Source organism: Macaca thibetana, chromosome 6 (assembly GCF_024542745.1).
Source record: "Macaca thibetana thibetana isolate TM-01 chromosome 6, ASM2454274v1, whole genome shotgun sequence".
In the NCBI taxonomy this organism is placed as follows: domain Eukaryota; kingdom Metazoa; phylum Chordata; class Mammalia; order Primates; family Cercopithecidae; genus Macaca; species Macaca thibetana.
In genome coordinates this window covers 51,145,787-51,171,687 of record NC_065583.1, presented here as the reverse complement: position 1 = coordinate 51,171,687, position 25,901 = coordinate 51,145,787, and the positions used below count along the sequence as shown (strand labels likewise).

Sequence of the window (25,901 nt, the reverse complement as noted above, 5' to 3'; positions counted from 1 at the left end):
GAAAAACTGCCTATCACTACCTATCAGGTACTATGCTGTCTATCTGAGTGATGGGATCATTCATACCACAAACCTCAGTGACATGCAGTTTGCCCACAAACCTGCACATGTACTCCCTGAACATAAAAGTTGAAATATATATGGTATATATAGAGAGACACAATCATTATAATATATATATTTATATAATATATAATATGTAATGTTTATAAAATATATATTATATATTATATTTCTATAAATATATAATTTATAGTTATAACATATATAATATGTGAATAAATATGTATTACATATATATTTATATGTAATATATAAAAATATATATAGAAAGACACAGTGCTTAAAATATTTCTAAAAAATTATATATGTCTGTCCAGGAATGGTGGCTCATGCCTGTAATCCCAGCACTTTGGGACGCCAAGGTGGATGGATCACAAGGTCGACAGATCGAGACCATCCTGGCCAACACTGTGAAACCCTGTCTCTATTAAAAATAAAAAAATTAGCTGGGCATGGTGGCGTGCACCTATAGTTCCAGCTACTTGGGAGGCTGAGGCAGGAGAATTGCTTGAACCCAGGAGGCGGAGGTTGCAGTGACCCGAGATCAAGATATTGCACTCCAGCCTAGGCAACAAGAGCAAGACTCTATCTCAAAAAAAAAAAAAAGAAAGAAAGAAAATTATATACGTCCATAGCTCAGATAGCTCAGCTCAAAAAACTAAACAAAACAAAACAAAACAAAAAAAAAAATAAAGAAAGAAAGAAAGAGGAATTGCCAAGTGCTAGAATAAAAGAAGACACTGCTAACAAGAAAGAGTTCACCTTTTTTCCCTGATTATTAAATCAATGCACAGGGATTTTAAGAAAATATTATGAAACAATATAATACAGTGATTGAAAAATCCCTATTATTCCTGGTCATCAGAAATAAATTCTTTTGGCAGTTTTGGAAATATTCTATTTGATCTTATTCTTTCCTGTATTTGGTAACATTTCTATTTATTTACTCACATACAATAATGCATGATTTATAATTCCGGATATGTAAAATTTATAAATAGACAAAATGTAACCTATTTACGAAAACTGAAAACTGATTCCAAAAATAGCTCATGCAATGTATACTTCTTTGCAACTTACTTTTTTCACTTAGTAACTCTTGGATTTCTTATATATCTGTCCCTATGGAACTACCTGATTATTTTAATGGTTATTTAATATTTGTAGGAAAGATTAGAAATTAACTTTTCGTTTAATTTAAAATTCACGATAGATTTCATGTGCAATACTTTCACTGGCCAAATTAGAGTTAATGTTCCAAAAATTATTCAGCAAAACATTTCTCATTTTCATATAATTACATTTATCGCTTCAGTTATCTCTTGTGCAGTTTTCAAGTGAAACAACTTCTCGGAAGGCATATTTAAAAATTTAAATTTTATATACTTTAAATTTCTTTTTAAAAGAAACTTTTTATCAAAGTAAAATACACATGCATAAGAGTACATAAATTGTAATTGTTCAGTGAAGTGAATTTTTTTAACTTTTAAGTTCGGGGTATAAGTGCAGTTGTGTTACATAGGTACACTTGTGTCATGGAGTTTGTTGTACAGATTATTGCATCACCCAGGTATTAAGCCTAGCACTCATTAGTTATTTTTCCTGATTCCCTTTCTCCTCTCACCTTCCACCCTCTGAAAGGTCCCAGTGTGTGTTATTCCCCTCCATCTGTCCATATGTTCTTATTATTTAGCTCCCACTTATAAATGAGAACATGAAGTGATTTTTTACCATGTAAACATTATCATAAAAACTGTCATTCCTGTAAAGAAATAGAATATTACCAGCACCCTCAGAACTCCTACCCAGTTACCAGAAAGTTAACTATGAAAGTAAAAGTACTCAATTAGTCACGTCTGCAATCATTTTTAATTTGAACATCTGGGAACAGAAAGCAAAAGGAAGCTTCTGGCTGCATTTCTCTTTTGATATACATACATGAATTAATGAATAGCTTTTAAAATTGCCTGGAAGAATTACTCTCAGGGCTCACTATAAAGTAGGAGGAATCACAGTAGCCACAGAGAGAGAGAGAGAGAGATGCCAGACCCATGAGGAACAACCTATGATATAACACTTTAGAAGCAGGAATAGGCATGTAGTCTAATAATCTTCAAGCAGTTTTAGTAGATGCACTATCCTTCCAATGAAATTGTATTATATGTGTAGAAGATGAGATAGAGCATTCAGTTCAAGATGGTACATGGACTACACACATCTGTCTCTCATTACTTCTGGAATTACCTTAATTCCACAATTAAAGAATTAAAAAGGAAATGAAATCCAGCCATTTGGAAATCTTTTCTTTATCTGCACAATGTGAGAGCTGAACTAGATGTTCTCTAATATCCTATCTTGCTTTAATATTGAATTTTATTATTTTTCTAACACTATGATTTATATTCATATTGCTATGGAAAATAAGTGGGGATTACTTTATGTGAATAGGTAAAAGCATTGGTGACAAGGGAAAAGTGTGAGGATATATTGTGTTGAATCATTTTATGTGCATGGTCAAAAAAGTCTTATGAGTAAGCTTTTCACACAGTTTTAAAATCATAATTAAAAGCATTCATACTTACCTGATAATGAAAGTAAAATTTCTAATTTTCAAAGTAGCCTGAATCTATCTATCCATTTATCCATTAATTACTGAAAAGGAAATCTCAGTGTTGACCATGTAGAGAACTTAACAATACAGATAGAGAGGTCAATTGGGAGAGTAATGAGGGGAAATGAGTGAGAAAGGGAGAGACAAAGAGAGAGATAACTTCCCTAAAATATATTTTAAGTAGGTGTCAAATGCATTTATTCCAGTTCACAGTAGAAAGTGTCTCACAATCTAAAAATCCTGTGTCATTCTCTGTCTCTTTTCCCGGTAATTTGTATTCTCATTGCTTTATAGGAATTATATAATTTATTCATCATAAGGGCCAATGAAATAGCTTTTGCATTGTGAAGTTGAGTAAACTAAAAAAGTACTATCAACAAAATGGCAGAATAAAACTTTTCAACATTTGTCCCACTGCAGAAACATACATTTGAACAATTATCCATGCACAAAAATACCTTTACAAGAGTTAAGGAATATAGGTGATAGATTACAGCGCAAAAATAAGAAAAGACACATTGAAGAGGGCAGAAAGTACACACTGACATTACCTGTGTCACCCCTCCCCCAAGCCCTGGCAGCAGTATTGTAAGAAAGACTCTCCACATGGGGGATGGAGAGTAAAGTGAGCACTTCACTTTGCCAGGAACTCCAGCACCAGGCCCACACAAGTGAATCTTGATGTCAGTCTAGCCCCAGTAGACCCAGTCTCCAGGCAAGCTCCTGCAGCCCCAGACTCCAGAGAGCACCCACAAACACAGACTGGAGGCCAGCCCCCATGGATACAGGTTCCAGCCTGCCCAGGCTCCAAGCTTGCTCCAGTAAACAGTGGCCCCCATTTAGTACACCCAGGCTCCAGGCCTGCTCCAGTTAACAGTGGCTATAGCGTGCCAATATAGCCACTGCAGACCCAGGATCCAGGCTGGCCACATCAACAGACTGGCTCCCAAGTCCCAGACTCCAAACCAGCCTTCACGTTCCCATGTTCCAGGTCCACTCCAGCAGATTCAAGGTTTGGTCCACTTGATAGACCCCAATGCTGGTTTGCCCTTGTGGTTCCAGGCTCCAGTACTGCCCTGCAGATCTTGGCTCCATGTTGGCCCCTGTGGACTGAGGACCCAGTCTCAACCTCTATAGACTCAGGCTCCAGGTCGGCCCCAGTTGACTCAGGATTCAGGCCCAATTCTGTAGGCCTAGTCTTCAGGCCTACCCCCTTGGTTCCAGGCACTAAATCTACCTGCACAAACCCAGGTACTAGGCCAGTACCTGTGGACTCAGGACCAGGACCATCCCTGTGCCAGAGTGACCTCTATAGAGTCAGGTTCAAGTCCTACACCAACACCAGGTTAATTCCTATGGATCCAGACCTCAGGCTAGCCCCCATGGACACAGATTCCAGGCTCGCCCATGCTGACCCAGCCAGAAGGCCTACCCCACTGGACGCCAGAGCCTGACCAGCCCTAAACCAAGGCTTCAGACATGACCCCACAGACCCAGTTACCAGGCTAACTCCAGTGCATCCAGTCAACAGGACTGCTCACCTGCTGACCCAGATAGCAGGCCAGCCCGCCCAAGGACTTAGTAGCAAGCTTGCCTGCAGATCACATGAGATGGCCCACCAAGAATCACTTCACCAAGCTGACTGGTAAAGAACGTTTCCTGAGAAAGCCAATCTATAAAGTGACTACTTTTTCAAATGTGCAGACTTCAATACAAGGCCACAAAGGTCATGAATAATCAGGGAACATGACACCACCAAAGGAAAAAAGTATGAATAATAACCCTATAGAAATGAATATCCATGAACATCCTGACAAAGAATTCAGAGCTGAATTACTCATCTTAAAGAAGCTGAGTGGCCCTCAAGAGAACACAGACAACTAAATAAAAACAGGAAAATAGTGCACAAATAAAACTAGAAGTTCAACAGAGAGAGAGAAAAAATAAAAAGAAACCACCAAACAAATTCTGCAGCTAAAAATGACTGAACTGAAAATTTCCATAGGGAGCTTCAACAGCAGGCTGTATCAAGCAGAAGAAAGAATTAGTGAACTGAAAGACAGATTATTTGAGATTACCCAGGCAGAGAAATAAAAAGAAATAATAATGGAAAAGAGTGAAGACAGCCAATGGGACTTATGGGACATTATCAAGCAAGCCAATAAAAATATGGAATTCACAGATGTAGTAGTCAAACAGAAAGGGCAAATATCATATACGAAGTAATAATGACAGAAAACTTCCTAAGTCTGGAGAGGAAAATGAATGTTTAGATCCATGAAGCCCAAAGATTTCCAAATAGATTAAATATCAAGATATTTTTACCAGGACACATTATAATCAAACTCTCAAAAGTCAAAGACAAAGAAAGAATTTTGAAAGCAGCAAAAGAAAAGTCATCAAATACAAGGGAACATTCATAAGACTATCACGGATTACTCAGCAGAAACCCTGAAAGCCAGAAGAGAGTGGAATGATATGTACAAAGTACTGAAATTAGAAAAACAAACAAACAAACAAACAAACAAAAAACTGCCCACAAAGAAAACTACTACAAGAAAACATAGGAAAAAAGTCTTGACATTGGTCTGGGCAATAATATTTTGGACATGACACCAAAAGTATAGGCCACAAAAGCAAAAATAGGCAAATAGGATTGCATCAAATTAAACAGTTCTGCATGACAAAGGAAGCAATCAAAAGTGAAGAGACAACCTACAGAAGGGAAAAAAATGTTTGCAAATCATATATCTGATAAAGGGCTACTATCCAAAATATATAAGATACCCAAACAACTCAATAGCAAGAAAACAATCCAACTTAAAAATGAGCAAATAACTTGAATAAACATTTCTCAAAAGAAGACATACAAATGGTCAACAGATATATTTTTAAATGTTCAATATACCTAGCCATCAAGGAAATGCAAATTGAAACTACAGTGAGATACTACCTCACATCTGTTAGAATGGCTGTTGTCTAAAAGATAAATGATTTTTTAAAAAATAGCAAAAATGTAGATAAAAGGAAACCCTGGTACACTCTTCGTGGAAACTTAAATTAGTACATCTATTATGGAAAACAGTATAGAGGATAGCCAAATAATTAAAAATAGAATTATGCTACGATCCAGCAATTCCCATCCTGTGTATATACCTAAACGAATTAAAAACAGTATGATGAAGAGATATCTGCACTTCCATGTGTATTGCAACATTATTCATAATATCCAAGATTAGAAATTAACCCAAGTTGCCATCAAGGGATAAATGGATAAAGCAAATGCAGTATATATACACAATAGAACATTCTTTAGTTTTTATTGAAAAAGAAATCTATGTTAGACAGCATGAACAAACGTGTTGGACATTATGCTATGTGAAATAACCCAGGCACAGAAAGACAAATACTTCAAAATTGTATTTATATGTGGAATCTAAAAATATCCAACTCATAGAAGCAAAGAGTAGCATGGTGGCTGCAAAGGGCTAGGGAAAGGAATGAGGAGAGTAAGAGATGCTGGTCAAAGGGTACAAAGTTTCAGTGAGACACGATGAATAAGTTGTGGAGATCTATTGTACAGTATGGTGACTATATTTAATAATGTATTGTATACTTGAAAATTGCTAAGAAAGTAGATCTTAAATGCTCTCACCAGAAAAAAATGATAACTATATTAGATGATAGATGCGTTAATTAGTCTGATTTAATCATTTCCCAAAGTATGCATATATCAAAACATCACATTGCATCCTGTAAATGCACAAAACTTTTATATGTCATTTATACTTTAATAAAACTGAGGGGAAAAGTTAAAAAGAAATTGAGGTATGATTTCCAGGATCATTAGAATGAATGGCAGAACTGAGGAGAAAATCCATGCTGTACTCCTGTGAAGGTCACATTTTTATCCTCTTTGATATGTTGTCTTTTGCATTCCCAGTCAACAGACCACTCCCAGTGATTACTGATGGGCAAAATGAGAATATTTCACAGGCACTCTAGGAAATGATACGAAATGTCAATGGAATAATAATACTTATTTCTTTTTATTTATTTATTTATTTTGAGGTGGAGTCTCAGTCTGTTGCCCAGGTTGGAGTGCAATGGTGCAATCTTGGCTCACTGCAACCTCCGCCTCCCAGGTTCAAGTGATTCCCCTGCCTCAGCCTCCCAAGTAGCTGGGGTTACAGGCACATGCCACCACGCCCGGCTAATTTTTGTATTTTTAGTAGAGACAGGGCTTTACCATGTTGGTCAGGCTATTCTCAAACTCCTGATCTCATGATCCACCTGCCTCAGGCTCCCAAAGTCCTGGACCTCCACCTCCCGGGAACTCCTGACCCGCCCACCTCACCCTCCCAAAGTCCTGGGATTACAGGTGTGAGCCACCATGCCCAGCCAATAGCAATTATTTATAATTTAAAGGTAATCCTTCCTGTATTCCATTCTTTAAATATTCCTTTTTAACAAAACTGAATATTTATTTAGAATCAGGGAAATCACAAAAATTATGCATTTTAAAAAGCTGACAACACAAACATCACAAAACGCCTGAAAAATAACAAAATATTTTATAAATTGTTGTTATGGATCATCTGTTGCCATTTATCTACAATATATTTTTAAAGACTTTATATTTTTAGAACAGTTTTAGTTTATAGGAAAATTGAGAAGAAAGTACATAGAAATCCCATATAGCTCCCACCTCCACACATGCATATAGCCTTCCCCATTATTAATATCCCCCACCTGCGTGGTACATTTGTATAATTGATGAATCTACACTGACACATTATTGCCACCTAAAGTCTATAACTTACATAAGAACTTACTCTTGGTGTTATGCATTCTATGGGTTTGTATAATGGTGTGTATCCATTATAGTATCCTACAGAATATTTTATTTTATTTAACTTTTTATTTCAATAGGTTTGGGGGTACGTGTAGTTTTTGGTTACATGGGTAAGTTCCTTAGCGGTAATTTCTGAGATTTTGAGATTTTAGTGCATCCGTCACCTGAGCAGCGTACACTGTATCCAATGTGTAGTCTTTTATCCCTCACACTTTTCCCAACCTTTCCCCCGGGTCTTCAAAGTCCATTATATCATTCTTATGTCTTTGTGTCCTCATAGCTTAGCTACCACTTGTAAGTGAGAACATACAATATTTAGTTTTCCATTCCTGAGTTACTACTTCACTTAGTATAATGGCCTCCAGCTCCATCCAAGTTGCTGCAAAATATATTATTTCTTTCTTTTTTATGACTGAGTAGTATTCTATGGTGTACATATACCAAATTTTCTTTATCCACTAATTGGTTGATGGTCACTTAGATTGGTTCCATATCTCTGCAGTTGTTAATTGTGCTGCTATAAATATGCAGGTGCAGGTGTCTTTTTCACATAATGACTTCGTTTCTTTTGGGTAGATACCCAGTAGTGGGATTGCTGGATTGAATGGTAGTTCTGCTTTTAATTCTTTAAGGAATCTCCATAGTATTTTCCACGGTGGTTGTACCAATTTACATTCCCACTAGCTATGTAAAAGTGTTCCCCTTTCAACACATCCATGCCAACATCTATTTTTTTCTGACTTTTAAATTATGGTCATTCTTGCAGAAGTAAGGTGGTATCTCATTGTGGTTTTAATCTCCATTTCCCTGATGATTAGTGAGGTGGAGCATTTTTCATAAATTTGTTAGCTGTTTGTATGCCTTCTTTGAAAAATGTATATTTTCAAGTCTATTTGAAATGTCCTTTGTCCACTTTTTCATTAGATTATTTGCTTTTTTTCTTGCTAATTTGTTTGAGCTTCTAGATACTAGTCCTTTGTTGGATGCATAGTTCATGAATATATTTTCCCACTCTGGGTTGTCCGTTTATTCTGATGACTATTTCTTTTGCTGTGCATAAGCTTTTTAGTCACGTTTATTTATTTTTGTTTTGTTGAATTTGCTTTTGGAGTCTTAGTCATGAATTCTTTGCCTAAGCCAATGTCTAGAAGAGTGTTTTTGTTGTTGTTGTTGTTGTTGTTGTCATTTTCTGGAATTTTTATGGTTTCAGGTCCCAGATTTCAGACTGTTACCCATCTTGAGTTGATTTTTGTATAAGATAAGAGATAGGGATTCAGTTTCATTTTTCTACATGTGACTTGCAGGTTTTCCCAGTACCATTTATTGAATAGAGTGTCTTTCTCCCTAATTTATGTTTGTATGCTTTGTCAAAAATCAGTTGGCTGTATTTGGCTTTATTCCTGAGTTCTCTATTCTGCCTATTTTTATACCAGTACCATTCTGTTTTGATAACTATGGCCCTGTAGGATAATTTGAAGTCAGGTATGTGGGCTCCTTTTTGGTTCCATATGAATTTTAAAATTGTTTTTTCTAGTTCTGTAAAGAATGATGATGATATTTAGATAGGAATTACATGGAATCTGTAGATTGCTTTGGGCAGTACAGTCGTTTTCACAATACTGATTCTTCCCATCCATGAGCATGGGATTTGTTTCCATTTGTTTGTGTCATCTATGATTTCCTTCAGCAGTGTTTTGTAGTTTTCCTAATAGAAATCTTTTACCCCTTGGTTAAGTACATTTCTACATATTTTAGCTTTTTACAGCTGTTGTAAAAAAAAAAATAGAATTCTTGATTTGATTCTTGATCGTTGTTGTACAGCAGTAGTACTGATTTGTGTGCTTTGATTTTTATATCCTGAGGCTTTACTGGATTTGTTTATCAGATCTAGGAGCTTTTTGGATGAGTCTTTCGGGTTTTCTAGTTGTACAACCATATCACTGGTGAACAGCGACAGTTTGACTTGCTCTTTTCCAATTTGGATGCTCTTTATTTCTTTCTCTTGTCTGATTGCTGTGAATAGGACTTCCAGTACTATGTTGAAGTAGTGAAAGTGGGCATCCTTATCTTGTTCTTGTTCTCAGGGGGAATGCTTTCAACTTTTCACCATTTGATATGATGTTGGCTGTGGGTTTGTCATATATGGTTTTTATTACTTTGAAGAAAGTCCCTTTTATACTTATTTTGTTGAGTCATTTTGATCATAAAGATTGCTGGATTTTATTGAATGCATATTCTGTATCCATTTAGACGATTACATATTTTTAAAATTCTGTTTATGTAGTACATCACATTCATTGACTTAACATTTGTTAAACTATACCTGCATTCCTGGGATGAAACCCAGTTGATTATAATATATTACCTTTTTGATGTACTGTTGGATTCCGTTAGCCAGTATTTTGTTGAAGATTTTTGCATCTATGTTCATCGGAGTTACTGGTCTGTAGTTTTCCTTTTTTGTTATATTCTTTCTTGGTTTTGTTATTAGGGTGATACTGGCTTCATAGAATGATTTAGGAAGGATTCCCTCTTTGTCTATCTTTTGGAATAGTGTCAATAATATTGGTACCATTTATTCTTTGAATGTCTGGTAGAATTCAGCTGTGAATCCATCTGGTCTGGGAATTTTTTGGTAGGCAAGTTTTTAAATTACTGATTCAATCTCACTGCTTGTTTTTGTTCTGTTCAGGGTTTCTATTTCTTCCTGATTTAATCTAGGAGGATTGTATATTTCCAGGAATGTATCAATTTCCTCTAAATTTTCTAGTTTGTGTGCACAGAGGTGTTCATAGTAGTCTTGAATGATCTTTTGTATTTCTGTGGTATCAGTTGTAATATGTCCAGTTTCACTTCTAGTTGAGTTTATTTGTATCTTCTCTCTTCTTTTGCCGGTTAATCTTACTAATGGTCTATCAATTTTGTTTATCTTTTTGAAGAACTAGCTTTTTGTTTCATTTATCTTTTGTATTTTTTGTTTCAATTAGTTTTATGTAGTTCTGCTTTGACCCTTTTTTTTGGGGGGGAGAGGGTTTGGGTTTAGTTTGTCCTTGTTTCTCTAGTTCCTTGAAGTGTAACATTAGATTGTCAATTTGTACTCTTTCAGATTTTTTAATGTAGGCTTTTAACATTATAAACTTTCCTCTTAGCACCACTTTTGCTGTATTCCAGAGGTTTTGATAAGTTGTGTCACTATTATCATTCATTTCAAAGAATTTTTAAATTTCATACTGATTTCATTGTTAACTCAAAAATCACTCAAGGGCAGATTATTTAATTTCTATGTGTGTGTAGAATTTTGAAGGTTCCTTCTGGAGTTGATTTCCAGTTTTATTTCACTGTGGTCTGAGAAGATAAAACTTGATATGATTTTGATTGTCTTAAATTTATTGAGACTTGTTTTGTGGCCTATCATATGTTCTGCCTTGGAGAATGTTCCATGTGCTGATAAGAAGAATGTATATTCTGCAGTTTTTGGGAAGACTGTTCTATAAATATATTAAGTTCATTTTTTTAGGGTATAGTTTAAGTCCAATTGCTTCTTCATTGACTTTCTGTCTTGATGACCTGTCTAGTGCTGTCAGTGGAGTATTGAAGTCCCCGCTATTATTGTGTTGCTGTCTATCTCATTTCTTGGGCCTAGTAGTAATTGATTTATAAATCTGTAAGCTCCAGTGTTAGGTGCATATAAATTTAGGATTGTAATGTCTTCTTGTTGGACTAATATTTTTATCACTATATAATGTCCTTGTCTAGTTTTACTGTTGTTGCTTTAAAGTCTGTTTTGTCTTACAGAAGAACAGTTACTCCTGATAGCTTTTGGTTTCCATTTGCATGGAATATCTTTTTCCACCTGTTTACCTTAAATTTCTATGAGTCCTTTAGTGTTGGGTGAGTTTCCTGAAGAGAGCAGATATTTGGTGGGTGGTTTTTAAAAATCCATTCTGCCATTCTGTATCTTTTAAATGAAACATTTAGGCCATTTACATTTAACATTAATATTGAGATGTGAGATACTGTTCTATTCATCACATTAGTTGTCATCTAGATACTTTTTTCTCTCTCTCATGGGGCTATTGTTTTATAGGTCCTGTGAGATTTTTACTTTAAGCGGGTTCTATTTTGGTGTATTTTGAGTTTTTGTTTCAAGATTTAGAACTTATTTCAGCATTTCTTGTAGTGCTGGTTTGGTAGTGGAAAATTCCCTCAGTATTTGTTTGTCTGAAAAATACTTTATGTTCCCTTCTTTAATGAATCTTAGTTTTGCTGAATACAAAATTCTTGACTGACAATTATTTTGTTTAAGGAGGCTAAAGATAGGACCTCATTTCCTACTGGCTTATAAGGTTTCTGCTGAGAAATCTGCTGTTACTCTGTTAGTTTTCCCTTTGTAGGTTACCTGAGGCTTTTGTCTCATAGCTCTAAAATTCCTTCCTTCATGTTGACTTTAGATGGCCTGATGACTATGTGCCTTGCTGATGATTTTTTTTTTTTGCAATAAATTTTCCAGGTGTTTTTTGAGCTTCTTGTATTTGGATATCTACATCTCTAGCAAAGCCAGGAATGTTTTCCTCAATTATTCCTTCAAATAAGGTTTCTAAAGTTTTAGACTTCTCTTCTCCCTCAGGAATGCCAACATGTTTAGGTTTGGCTGTTTTACAGAATCCCATATTCCTTAGTGATTTTGTTCATTTTTATTGATTCTTTTTTCTTCATATTTGTCTGACTGGGTTAATTCAAAAGCCTTATCTTCAAGCTCTGAAATTTTTTATTCTACTTGTTCTAATCTATTGTTGAAACTTTCCACTTCATTTTATATTTCCCTAAGTGTATCTTTCATTTCCAGTTCTGATTGGTTTTTCCTTATGATATCAATTGCAGGGGTCCGACTCATAGACCCTGACCCAGTGATGGATGAGAGATGTACACTGACACAGATATTCTGCCTGTCGGTCTGACTAAGGGGCTCTGCCCTAAGTCTGAAGCATCACCTCAATAAGCCAGTGAAGTTTGCATTTCTTTATTACAGATTAAATGACAAAGGCTTTGAATCAACACACTTGTGGGTAATTAATCTGGTTCTCCTCCCCTGAGAGAGCCATCCTGCCCACGAATAATCAAAGGTTAGTCTTAGGACCACATGAGTAAATGTTATTTAGATAAACTCCCTTACATTCCTTTGTACCTAATTTAAGCTATTTACTCAAGGCAAGGATTAGGCTGCCTTCAGCCAGATCTATCACCAAAGCTATGCAAACTTCCCAGCCTTCCAAGAAGGTTTGTGTCTATATCCTACAACTTCATCTTACAATTTTTCCAATCACACTGACTGATCTCCTACAATCAATCTCTCTGGAAAATGTTTTATTCATATCCTGGATTGCTTTTTAAATTACTTTATGTTGGCTTTCACCTTTCTCTGATATCTCCTTGAATAACTTAATAATCAGCCTTCTGGGCCAGGCACGGTGGCTCATGCCTGTAATCCCAGCACTTTGGGAGGCTGAGGTGGGTGGATCACAAGGTCAGGAGATTAAGACCATCCTGGCTAACACGGTGAAACCCCATCTCTACTAAAAATATAAAAAATTAGCCAGGTGTGGTGGCAGGCACCTGTAGTCTCAGCTGCTCAGGAGGCTGAGGCAGAAGAATGGCGTGAACCCAGGAGAAGTAGCTGGCAGTGAGCCGAGGTCGTGCCACTGTACTCCCGTACTCCAGTGTGAGTGACAGAGTGAGACTCAGTCTCAAAAAAAAAAAAAAAAAAAAAAAAAAAAATTCAGCCTTCTGAGTTCTTTCTCTGGTATTTTAAAGGTTTCTTGTTGGTTTGGATCTATTGCTGGGGAGCTAGTGTGATTTTGTGGGGGCTCCTTCTCATTTGGGTAGACTATTTCTTTAAATTGGTCTTAAGTTTATTTTTGATTTTATTTTTTACTTCTATTTTCCCTCTTAAAAGAATCTGACTTTAATGTTTATAGATTTTGGTTTTTTTCCGTTTGTTTTTGTTTTCAGATGGAGTCTCGCTCTTTCGCCCAGGCTGGAGTGCAGTGGTGCAATCTTGGCTCACTGCAAGCTCCGCCTCCCAGGTTCATGCCATTCTTCTGCCTCAGCCTCCCGAGTAGCTGGGACTACAGGCACCCGCCACCACGCCTGGCTAAATTTTTGTATTTTTAGTAGAGATGGGGTTTCACCATGTTAGCCAGGATGGTCTTGATCTCCTGACCTCGTGATCCACCCACCTCAACCTCCCAAAGTGCTGGGATTACAGGCGCAATCCACCGCACCCGGCCTAATGTTTTTAGTTTTTTTATAGCATACTTTGATTATTGATGCTTTTAGTAGTGAATACTCTGTTTGCGTTCCTTAGTTATAAAGACTCTTTGTGCACTGGCTTTCCCAGATGCTAGTAGTAGTAGTTAGGTACTTTGTGTGTGGCCCAGTTCACTGTCTCCAATGGAGTTGGAATGGCAGGGATCTCTTAAAGTATATCTCATTCTCTCACAATGTACACTTTATTTATTGATTTAATTTTTCTCCTGTATTTTATTTACTAAGTTTATTATTCAAGCTTCAGACCAATAGAGGCAATATCCCCAGGTAGGCACCAGTTATAGCTAAAGCAGTTTGGTAGATGTAATACCCAATAGTGGGCAGAGGTCCCAGCCTTGGTGAAGATGGTCAGGGAGTTCTCAGTTAGATGTGCAGAGGCTTTATCATGGTGAAGGGTGGGAGCTACCTCAGCTCCCCTGCCAGGCCAGCAGGAAATCTATCCACCTCACAGTCTCATTCCTGACCCAGTGTTCTGGGTATTCAGATCAGACAGGCACCTTTCTTCATCACAAGAAAAGGTAATGTTCCAAGTAGGGAAGAACTGTGGCTCTGCCTCTCGTGCAGGCCTGAATCTGGGGAATTCTCCTCCTGGGGGACTGCAATCATCCTGAATTATTCTAAGAAAGTTGTCTATAGGTACATCCACACTGCATTCCTGTAGAAGAAGCCCCAGCTGTGTGTGTGTGTGTGTGTGTGTATATATATATATATATATACACAGTGGTATACCAGGAGGAACAAGGATCCCTTCCTCAAGACCCTTCATGATCATAGAGGCTGCCTGCATATTGGGGTAGAGCTGCAGACTTTCCCTACTGCACCCAGCACCACAATTGTGTCTCTGCTGTAAGAAACTTCCCACAGTGGAAAGATCTGGGACTCAAGGTTTGCTGTTTAGATTATTTTGTCTCACAGGCTGTTCCCTTGATGTGGTGCTCTCCCCCTTCTCCTAGGAATGGGACTTCCAAAGAGCCAGACTAAAGTGATTGCTATTGCTTTTCTTGAGTCTAGCCACCCAGTGGGGCTACCAGACTCTGGTCCAGTGCTGGGGAATGTCTGCAATAAATCCAGTGCTGTGACCTGTCTTCAACTTTCCCAGAAGTTAACACCAGCACCAGCTCTGATGGAGGTGGCAGGGGAGTGACATAGACTCTTTGAGATACCTTGGTTATAGATAGGCTTAGTGTAATGGCTTTCACAAATGCTGGTTATACTAATAGTGAACTTGTCATGTGAACAGACTGAGGACTTCTGGTTAGTCAGGATGTTGCAGGCAGTGGTAATAGCTGAGGTCATGCAGCCATTTTCTTCTTCCTAGGGGCAGTGTTATTCTATCTGGAGATTCTGTAAAGGTCTTTGTTGGTTAACCTTCAGTCAGAAGGTGATGCTTGCAAAACAGGACCAGCTGCAACAGTAGCAGTTGGATTAGAGCTTGCCCTAGGTTGCCTAGGGGAAATATTCTGGTTTCTCAGGTGATGGGCAGGGCTATCATGCTCCCAAAATTTTATGCCCTTTGTGTTAAATTACCAGGATGAGTGGAGAAATATCACCAGGTGAGGCCATGGTAAGGTGGGTCTGATCTCTGACTCACCTTGGGTAGGGCCGGTCATGGCCACAGTGAGGCACTGTAAGTGGTTCTCAAGCCACTTGTGTAATGTTCCAGAGGGGAGTATAACTGCCTCTCCTGCACAGAGAGTTTGCAAAGGGAATGGGGAGTAGCAGGCATCAGTAAGCCTCACCCAGCTCTCACGCAGTTTGCGAGGCTGGTCACACTCCTGCAGTGCTCTGCTAAAAGTGCTGGGTTTAGATCCAGGCAGTCTGTGCACAGAACTCAAACCTTCCCCAGGCCATAAGCTTCCCTGCAGAGATAGCAATCACAGCTTTCAAGCCATGCCCCATCTGCCCACAATGCTAGGTGTCCAGCTCCTGCACTTGTGTCTGAAGCACACTTCCCACTCCACCTACCAGGCTGTGTTCAGAGGAGTTCATCCCCACCTGAGATTGTGAGATTATATCACAAAATTCAGTTGGGAGCTTCTTTCACACTATGACCCCTCCCTCCCTTGAGCTGGAAGGGGTCCCAGGGTGATGCGCACTGCTCCCTAAATCCATTCCTGCTCTGGGTAGGGTTAAGATCTTCTCCCATGGCCTGAAGCTTCAGAATCCCCACTGAGCCTATGTGCTTGGAGGCAGGCTCTCCCAACCTCACACTCCAAGAACTTACTGTTTTTCACCTGTCTCATGGAGTAAGCTGCAGCTTGCCATTTCTTTTACAAGGTCTGTGGATTCTTTTGGTTTTCCTGTTAAGCTCCTGAGTTGGTTCTTGGAAAAAATACTCACAGTGTGAATCTCTACCCACGATTCTGTCCTTCAAAATGGGAGAGCCACTAACAGTGTCTCCGATCTGCCATCTTTAAAAAGAATTTTATAATGGTATTTTAACTACCCTAAAAATCCTCTGTGCTCATTATATTCATCCCTCCCTCCCCCAACACCCTGGCAACCACTGATCTTTTTACTGTCTCCATAGTTTTGACTTTTCCAAAATGTCATATAGTTAATATGTAGCCTTTCACATTAGTTCTTTTCACTTAGTAATATGCATTTAAACGTCCTCCATGCTTTTTCATGGCTTAATCGCTCAACTTTGTGTCACTGAATAATATTCTGTTGTCTGAATGTATTATAGTTGATTTATCCATTCATCTACCAAGGGACATCTTGAAGATTTCCAGTTTTTGCCAATTACAGATAAAGCTGCTATAAACATCTGTGCACAGGTTTTTTGTGTGGACATAAGTTTTCAAGTCCTTTAGGTAAGTATCAAAGAGTGCAAATTCTGGATCATATAATAAGAGCATATTTAGTTTTGTAAGAGGCTGTCATGTGATACGGAACATCTTTTCATGTGTGAACACTCAATTTGAAAAGCTAAAAAGATTGAGAAATTTTTCAAAATTAAAAACTACTAGCAATGAATGATGCTCAAACAATGAATATTTCTATATCAATTGCATTGTACTTTAAAATTTATTCAAAATAAAGATAGATCCAATAAGATAATTTTTATAATTAATCTATATTACAGTTTATAACACCTCTATAGTATGTAATCTTTATATTTATAAAGCTTGTTATCTAAATGTAATTTTAATAATCATAGGGATGTAAAATGGTACAACCTGTTTGGAAAACAGTTTGGAAGGTACCCTAGAGAAATGAAAGCATGTTTATACAAAGACTTGTACATAAGTATGCATAGCAGCTATATTTGTAATAAACAAAAGTGCAAGAAATCCAAATGTTCATAAACATGTAAATGGATAAACAAACAGTGGCATATGCATATATACTATTCAGTAATTAAAACTAATGAGTTATTAATATATGCTACAAACTCAGATGGATTTCAAAATAACTATGCTGAGTAAAAGAAGCCTGACACACCCTGTCCCCCACCAAGAAAAGAGTACCTACTGTATGACTCCATTTATACAAATTCTAGGGAGTGCAATTTAAGGTACGGTGACAGAAAGCAAATCAGTGTTTGCCTAGGGATAGGAATGAGAGTAAAAGAAGATTACAAAGGTGTACAAGGAAACTTTTAGGGATGACGGATACGTTCGTTATCTTGATTGTGGTGGTGGTGTCACAGATCTACGCAGATGTCACAAATTATCAGATTGTACACTTTAAGTATTCTGTCAATTATTCCACTTAAAAAAAACCTTTCCCAAACCACATTATCTATATTTCTTTTGTCTTTCTGGAACAGAATCTGAATATCTGAAACAAATATTTTATTTTTCTTCTCTTAATATTATCCTAGACAGTCTCAATGTACATATCTGAAGTAGTAAATACTGTTTTCTGCAAAAAATAAGAACACTTTAATATGCCAAAAATTTTTAATCTTTATCACATTATCCATCAACTAATCTTAACACAGATTCTGCCCTATTCTTAACATGCAATTTATAGACCAGATGGATATGAAAAACAAGTATAATATTTTCCATGGAAATTTAACCCATTCTAATGACTCACTATGAAGAACAGGTGAGACAAGATGTCTCATCATCTAAGATGCTCTGACCTCATACAACAGCTGCCTTTTTGATAAACTAATTGGCCTTTCCACTGTTTCTTATCAAAGAGCAGCAATGTCCTTCAGTCTTCCTCCTGAGCTCATTTCTAGTGCAGCTGAATAGAAAGTAATGACATTGAGAAAACAGGACTCCAAGAAGGTCACTCCAGTTCTACCACAAATTGTCAGTCTCTTGGTGAAAGTCCTTTAATATTTATGGGTCTTATTTTCCATATAGGCAAAATAAGGATAATCATACCTACTCCATACAACTTCACTGGTTTGATTTGATTTCAATGAAGGCACAGAAATATTAAAGTCTTTTTTCAGAGTTCATTCTCTTTCCTACAACACTACAAAGTGCTAGGCCATGCTGTACTATTTCTGGAAGCTTACCATGGGTCTGTTTTTACTCTCTTGCATTATAACTTATTTTCTCCCTCCACAGGTAATTGTTTCACACGTTTAGATATTGTATTCTCTGTAATTTTTCCTTTAAAGATCACATATACTTCCTACTCTACTATCACTGCTGTACAGCTGAATTAAAGTCTAAGACCCAGATAGCCTATAATTCTGCTCCTATTTTTCAGTTTCCTAGGTCTTCCCTTGAATGCCTTGGTGCTATTCAAGTACAATTTATCATGCATATGTTTTAAAACCAATGTATTATTCCTCATACCACTATGTCAATTCCTAAAACATAATTTCCAATTACCCACACTTAGCACCTTAGCACTAAGCATTGCACTATGCCCAAAGAAGAGCCTCAATAAATAACTATTGATTTTGTGCACTCTCTCTCCCTGTTGAGTGTCTCAGCATGGCTCAAAACACCACATAACTTTGGATGTAGCTAAAATGATGTCTAGGGAAAGATAAGAGTGAAAATCAAGAATGTCAGTGACTACAAGTTATGTTTATGGGACAGTCTCCACCAATGAATGGAGATGCTGGAATATTGTGGCAGACTAGATATTTTACAGAGCTTGTGGGTACAGTTGTACAATGTTATATTCCCAGATAATGTTTACCAACTGCAACTGAGCTTTAAGCAGCTCACTCTCATCATCATAGAGTCCCAACAGTGATCACAAAGTAAATGATAGAGTTTGAGAGCAAAATTGAGAGATTTGGAGAGGTTTTCAGCTACAGCAATGAGAAAGAGGAAGCTGAAGAGACAGCATAAGTATCTTAGAACACAGTAAAAACAGGAACATAGTTGAGGACTCTGTTAATCTAGCAGGCTGCATAAATTTGCTAGTCCAAATGATTTTAAGGCTATTTGTAAAGCTGGCTTTAATGTACCTTAATAGGGATTCATTAAGGAAATGGCTTGTTACTATTCATGTGTTTAATGATGATGGCATATTTCCTTAACTAGACACACAATTGATTGCTTTAAATATACAGCTCTCCAAAGCTATTTCTAGACTTTGTTGCATAAGGTAAACTTACTTAATAGAAATGTTTCTATTCACTGGGAAGAGATGTCATTTAACCACCTCTAGTTTATAAAATAAAAAGAGAGAGCACACACTAAGTGTAAAAACAATGATTTTCTTATTAAAACTATGATTTTTTGGTGTCTTTATATTTCATTTTAGTTACTTAAGTGACACATGTCAATGCATTCATGGGAGATTACAAAAAAATGAATTAGGGACAAGGGAAATGTTCAGAAATGTATCATGGCTAACATGTTTTCTACATTGTAATTTTCTCCTTCTTGCCTTTATTATTGTGACTATCTCTATTAGCATGACTATGTTAGTTTACTTATTTCTATTATGCTACTGTGAAAGCAGTGTAGTGATGGTTTTAGTGTTGGTGACTCCATCAATAAGCCTGCAATAAGTAGTACACATTTAGCATATTAACATCCTTCATGTGTTATCTGGAACTGTCTCCCACATCTCATATTTGCTTGCTTGAGAAAAGGTAATGCCAAAGAAAGGCACTGTCATGGAGTGAAAGAAACCTAGGTTAAGATTAAAAAGATATCGATTCTACTTCTTCTGCTAGCTGAATAAGCTTGAGAAATCATTAAATACTATATAAGCCGAAAAAACATGTTGATGAAGATGGCCGAATAGGAACAGCTCCAGTCTCCAACTCCCAGCGCGAGCGACACAGAAGACCAGTGATTTCTGCATTTTCAACTGAGGTACTGGGTTCATCTCACTGGGGAGTGCCGGACGATCGGTGCTGGTCAGCTGCTGCAGCCCGACCAGCGAGAGCTGAAGCAGGGCGAGGCATTGCCTCACCTGGGAAGTGCAAGGGGGAAGGGAATCCCTTTTCCTAGCCAGGGGAACTGAGACACACAACACCTGGAAAATGAGGTAACTCCCACCCCAATACTGCACTTTAAGCAAACAGGCACACCAGGAGATCATATCCCACACCTGGCCGGGAGGGTCCCACACCCACGGAGCCTCCCTCATTGCTAGCACAGCAGTCTGCGATCTACTGGCAAGGCAGCAGCAAGCCTGGGGGAGGGGCGCCCGCCATTGCTAAGGCTTAAGTAGGTAAACAAAGCTGCTGGGAAGCTCGAACTGGGTGGAGCTCACAGCAGCTCAAGGAAACCTGCCTGTCTCTGTAGACTCCACCTCTGGGGACAGGGCACGGTAAACAATAACAAACGCAGCAGAAACCCCTGCAGATGCAAACGACTCTGTCTGACAGTTTTGAAGAGAGCAGTGGATCTCCCAACACGGAGGTTGAGATCTGAGAAGGGACAGACTCCCTGCTCAAGTGGGTCCCTGACCCCTGAGTAGCCTAACTGGGAGACATCCCCCACTAGGGGCAGTCTGACACCCCACACCTCACAGGGTGGAGTACACCCCTGAGAGGAAGCTTCCAAAGCAAGAATCAGACAGGTACACTCGCTGTTCAGAAATATTCTATCTTCTGCAGCCTCTGCTGCTGATACCCAGGCAAACAGGGTCTGGAGTGGACCTCAAGCAATCTCCAACAGACCTACAGCTGAGGGTCCTGACTGTTAGAAGGAAAACTATCAAACAGGAAGGACACCTACACCAAAACCCCATCAGTACGTCACCATCATCAAAGACCAGAGGCAGATAAAACCACAAAGATGGGGAAAAAGCAGGGTAGAAAAGCTGGAATTCAAAAAATAAGAGCGCATCTCCCCCGGCAAAGGAGCGCAGCTCATCGCCAGCAACGGATCAAAGCTGGATGGAGAATGACTTTGACGAGATGAGAGAAGAAGGCTTCAGTCCATCAAATTTCTCAGAGCTAAAGGAGGAATTACGTACCCAGCGCAAAGAAACTAAAAATCTTGAAAAAAAAGTGGAAGAATTGATGGCTAGAGTAATTAATGCAGAGAAGGTCATAAACGAAATGAAAGAGATGAAAACCATGACACGAGACATACGTGACAAATGCACAAGCTTCAGTAACCGACTCGATCAACTGGAAGAAAGAGTATCAGCGATTGAGGATCAAATGAATGAAATGAAGCGAGAAGAGAAACCAAAAGAAAAAAGAAGAAAAAGAAATGAACACAGCCTGCAAGAAGTATGGGATTATGTAAAAAGACCAAAACTACGTCTGATTGGGGTGCCTGAAAGTGAGGGGGAAAATGGAACCAAGTTGGAAAACACTCTTCAGGATATCATCCAGGAGAACTTCCCCAACCTAGAAGGGCAGGCCAACATTCAAATCCAGGAAATACAGAGAACGCCACAAAGATACTCCTCGAGAAGAGCAACTCCAAGACACATAATTGCCAGATTCACCAAAGTTGAAATGAAGGAAAAAATCTTAAGGGCAGCCAGAGAGAAAGGTCGGGTTACCCACAAAGGGAAGCCCATCAGACTAACAGCAGATCTCTCGGCAGAAACTCTACAAGCCAGAAGAGAGTGGGGGCCAATATTCAACATTCTTAAAGAAAAGAATTTTAAACCGAGAATTTCATATCCAGCCAAACTAAGTTTCATAAGTGAAGGAGAAATAAAATCCTTTACAGATAAGCAAATGCTTAGAGATTGTGTCACCACTAGGCCTGCCTTACAAGAGACCCTGAAGGAAGCACTAAACATGGAAAGGAACAACCGGTACCAGCCATTGCAAACACATGCCAAAATGTAAAGACCATCGAGGCTAGGAAGAAACTGCATCAACTAACGAGCAAAATAACCAGTTAATATCATAATGGCAGGATCAAGTTCACACATAACAATATTAACCTTAAATGTAAATGGACTAAATGCTCCAATTAAAAGACACAGACTGGCAAACTGGATAAAGAGTCAAGACCCATCAGTCTGCTGTATTCAGGAGACCCATCTCACACGCAGAGACATACATAGGCTCAAAATAAAGGGATGGAGGAAGATTTACCAAGCAAATGGAGAACAAAAAAAAGAGGGGGTTGCAATACTAGTCTCTGATAAAACAGACTTTAAACCATCAAAGATCAAAAGAGACAAAGAAGGCCATTACATAATGGTAAAAGGATCAATTCAACAGGAAGAGCTAACTATCCTAAATATATATGCACCCAATACAGGAGCACCCAGATTCATCAAGCAAGTCCTTAGAGACTTACAAAGAGACTTAGACTCCCATACAATAATAATGGGAGACTTCAACACTCCACTGTCAACATTAGACAGATCAACGAGACAGAAACTTAACAAGGATATCCAGGAATTGAACTCATCTCTGCAGCAAGCAGACCTAATAGACATCTATAGAACTCTCCACCCCAAATCAACAGAATATACATTCTTCTCAGCACCACATCGTACTTACTCCAAAATTGACCACGTAATTGGAAGTAAAGCACTCCTCAGCAAATGTACAAGAACAGAAATTATAACAAACTGTCTCTCAGACCACAGTGCAATCAAACTAGAACTCAGGACTAAGAAACTCAATCAAAACCGCTCAACTACATGGAAACTGAACAACCTGCTCCTGAATGACTACTGGGTACATAACGAAAGGAAGGCAGAAATAAAGATGTTCTTTCAAACCAATAAGAACAAAGATACAACATACCAGAATCTCTGGGACACATTTAAAGCAGTGTGTAGAGGGAAATTTATAGCACTAAATGCCCACAAGAGAAAGCAGGAAAGATCTAAAATTGACACTCTAACATCGCAATTAAAAGAACTAGAGAAGCAAGAGCAAACACATTCGAAAGCTAGCAGAAGGCAAGAAATAACTAAGATCAGAGCAGAACTGAAGGAGATAGAGACACAAAAAACCCTCCAAAAAATCAATGAATCCAGGAGTTGGTTTTTTGAAAAGATCAACAAAATTGACAGACCACTAGCAAGACTAATAAAGAAGAAAAGAGAGAAGAATCAAATCGACGCAATTAAAAATGATAAAGGGGATATCACCACCGACCCCACAGAAATACAAACTACCATCAGAGAATACTATAAACACCTCTACGCAAATAAACTGGAAAATCTAGAAGAAATGGATAATTTCCTGGACACTTACACTCTTCCAAGACTAAACCAGGAAGAAGTTGAATCCCTGAATAGACCAATAGCAGGCTCTGAAATTGAGGCAATAATTAATAGCCTACCAACCAAAAACAGTCCAGGACCAGATGGATTCACAGCTGAATTCTACCAGAGGTACAAGGAGGAGTTGGTACCATTCCTTCTGAAACTATTCCAATCAATAGAAAAAGAGGGAATCCTCCCTAACTCATTTTAGGAGGCCAACATCATCCTGATACCAAAGCCTGGCAGAGACACAACAAAAAAAGAGAATTTTAGACCAATATCCCTGATGAACATCGATGCAAAAATCCTCAATAAAATACTGGCAAACTGGATTCAGCAACACATCAAAAAGCTTATCCACCATGATCAAGTGGGCTTCATCCCTGGGATGCAAGGCTGGTTCAACATTTGCAAATCAATAAACATAATCCAGCATATAAACAGAACCAAAGACAAGAACCACATGATTATCTCAATAGATGCAGAAAAGGCTTTTGACAAAATTCAACAGCCCTTCATGCTAAAAACGCTCAATAAATTCGGTATTGATGGAACGTACCTCAAAATAATAAGAGCTATTTATGACAGACCCACAGCCAATATCATACTGAATGGGCAAAAACTGGAAAAATTCCCTTTGAAAACTGGCACAAGACAGGGATGCCCTCTCTCACCACTCCTATTCAACATAGTGTTGGAAGTTCTGGCTAGGGCAATCAGGCAAGAGAAAGAAATCAAGGGCATTCAGTTAGGAAAAGAAGAAGTCAAATTGTCCCTCTTTGGAGATGACATGATTGTATATTTAGAAAACCCCATTGTCTCAGCCCAAAATCTCCTTAAGCTGATAAGAAACTTCAGCAAAGTCTCAGGATACAAAATTAATGTGCAAAAATCACAAGCATTCTTATACACCAGTAACAGACAAACAGAGAGCCAAATCAGGACTGAACTTCCATTCACAATTGCTTCAAAGAGAATAAAATACCTAGGAATCCAACTTACAAGGGATGTAAAGGACCTCTTCAAGGAGAACTACAAACCACTGCTCAGTGAAATAAAAGAGGACACAAACAAATGGAAGAACATACCATGCTCATAGATAGGAAGAATCAATATCATGAAAATGGCCATACTGCCCAAGGTAATTTATAGATTCAATGCCATCCCCATCAAGCTACCAATGAGTTTCTTCATAGAATTGGAAAAAACTGCTTTAAAGTTCATATGGAACCAAAAAAGAGCCCGCATCTCCAAGACAATCCTAAGTCAAAAGAACAAAGCTGGAGGCATCACGCTACCTGACTTCAAACTACACTACAAGGCTACAGTAATCAAAACAGCATGGTACTGGTACCAAGACAGAGATACAGACCAATGGAACAGAACAGAGTCCTCAGAAATAATACCACACATCTACAGCCATCTGATCTTTGACAAACCTGAGAGAAACAAGAAATGGGGAAAGGATTCCCTATTTAATAAATGGTGCTGGGAAAATTGGCTAGCCATAAGTAGAAAGCTGAAACTGGATCCTTTCCTTACTCCTTATTTGAAAATTAATTCAAGATGGATTAGAGACTTAAATGTTAGACCGAATACCATAAAAACCTAGAGGAAAACCTAGGTAGTACCATTCAGGACATAGGCATCGGCAAAGACTTCATGTCTAAAACACCAAAAGCAACGGCAGCAAAAGCCAAAATTGACAAATGGGATCTAATTAACCTAAAGAGCTTCTGCACAGCAAAAGAAACTACCATCAGAGTGAACAGGCAACCTACAGAATGGGAGAAAATTTTTGCAATCTACTCATCTGACAAAGGGCTAATATCCAGAACCTACAAAGAACTCTAACAAATTTACAAGAAAAAAACAAACAACCCCATCAAAAAGTGGGCAAAGGATATGAACAGACATTTCTCAAAAGAAGACATTCATACAGCCAACAGACACATGAAAAAATGCTCATCATCACTGGCCATCAGAGAAATGCAAATCAAAACCACAATGAGATACCATCTCACACCAGTTAGAATGGCGATCATTAAAAAGTCAGGAAACAACAGGTGCTGGAGAGGATGTGGAGAAATAGGAACACTTTTACACTGTTGGTGGGATTGTAAACTAGTTCAACCATTATGGAAAACAGTATGGCGATTCCTCAAGGATCTAGAACTAGATGTACCATATGACCCAGCCATCCCTTTACTGGGTATATACCCAAAGGATTATAAATTATGCTGCTATAAAGACACATGCACACGTATGTTTATTGCGGCACTATTCACAATAGCAAAGACTTGGAATCAACCCAAATGTCCATCAGTGACAGATTGGATTAAGAAAATGTGGCACATATACACCATGGAATACTATGCAGCCATCAAAAAGGATGAGTTTGTGTCCTTTGTAGGGACATGGATGCAGCTGGAAACCATCATTCTTAGCAAACTATCACAAGAA

General features: G+C 38.2%; 1 protein-coding gene and 1 pseudogene across 1 annotated transcript in view; both read left to right on the top strand.

The window, feature by feature from the left end:
- CDC42SE2 (CDC42 small effector 2) overlaps nt 1-25,901 on the top strand; it is a 1,077,748-nt gene that overhangs the window by 197,945 nt on the left and 853,902 nt on the right. The gene's annotated exons all lie outside the window — the stretch shown is intronic.
- LOC126956117 (ADP-ribosylation factor-like protein 2-binding protein) overlaps nt 15,465-25,901 on the top strand; it is a 54,613-nt pseudogene continuing 44,176 nt past the window's right edge.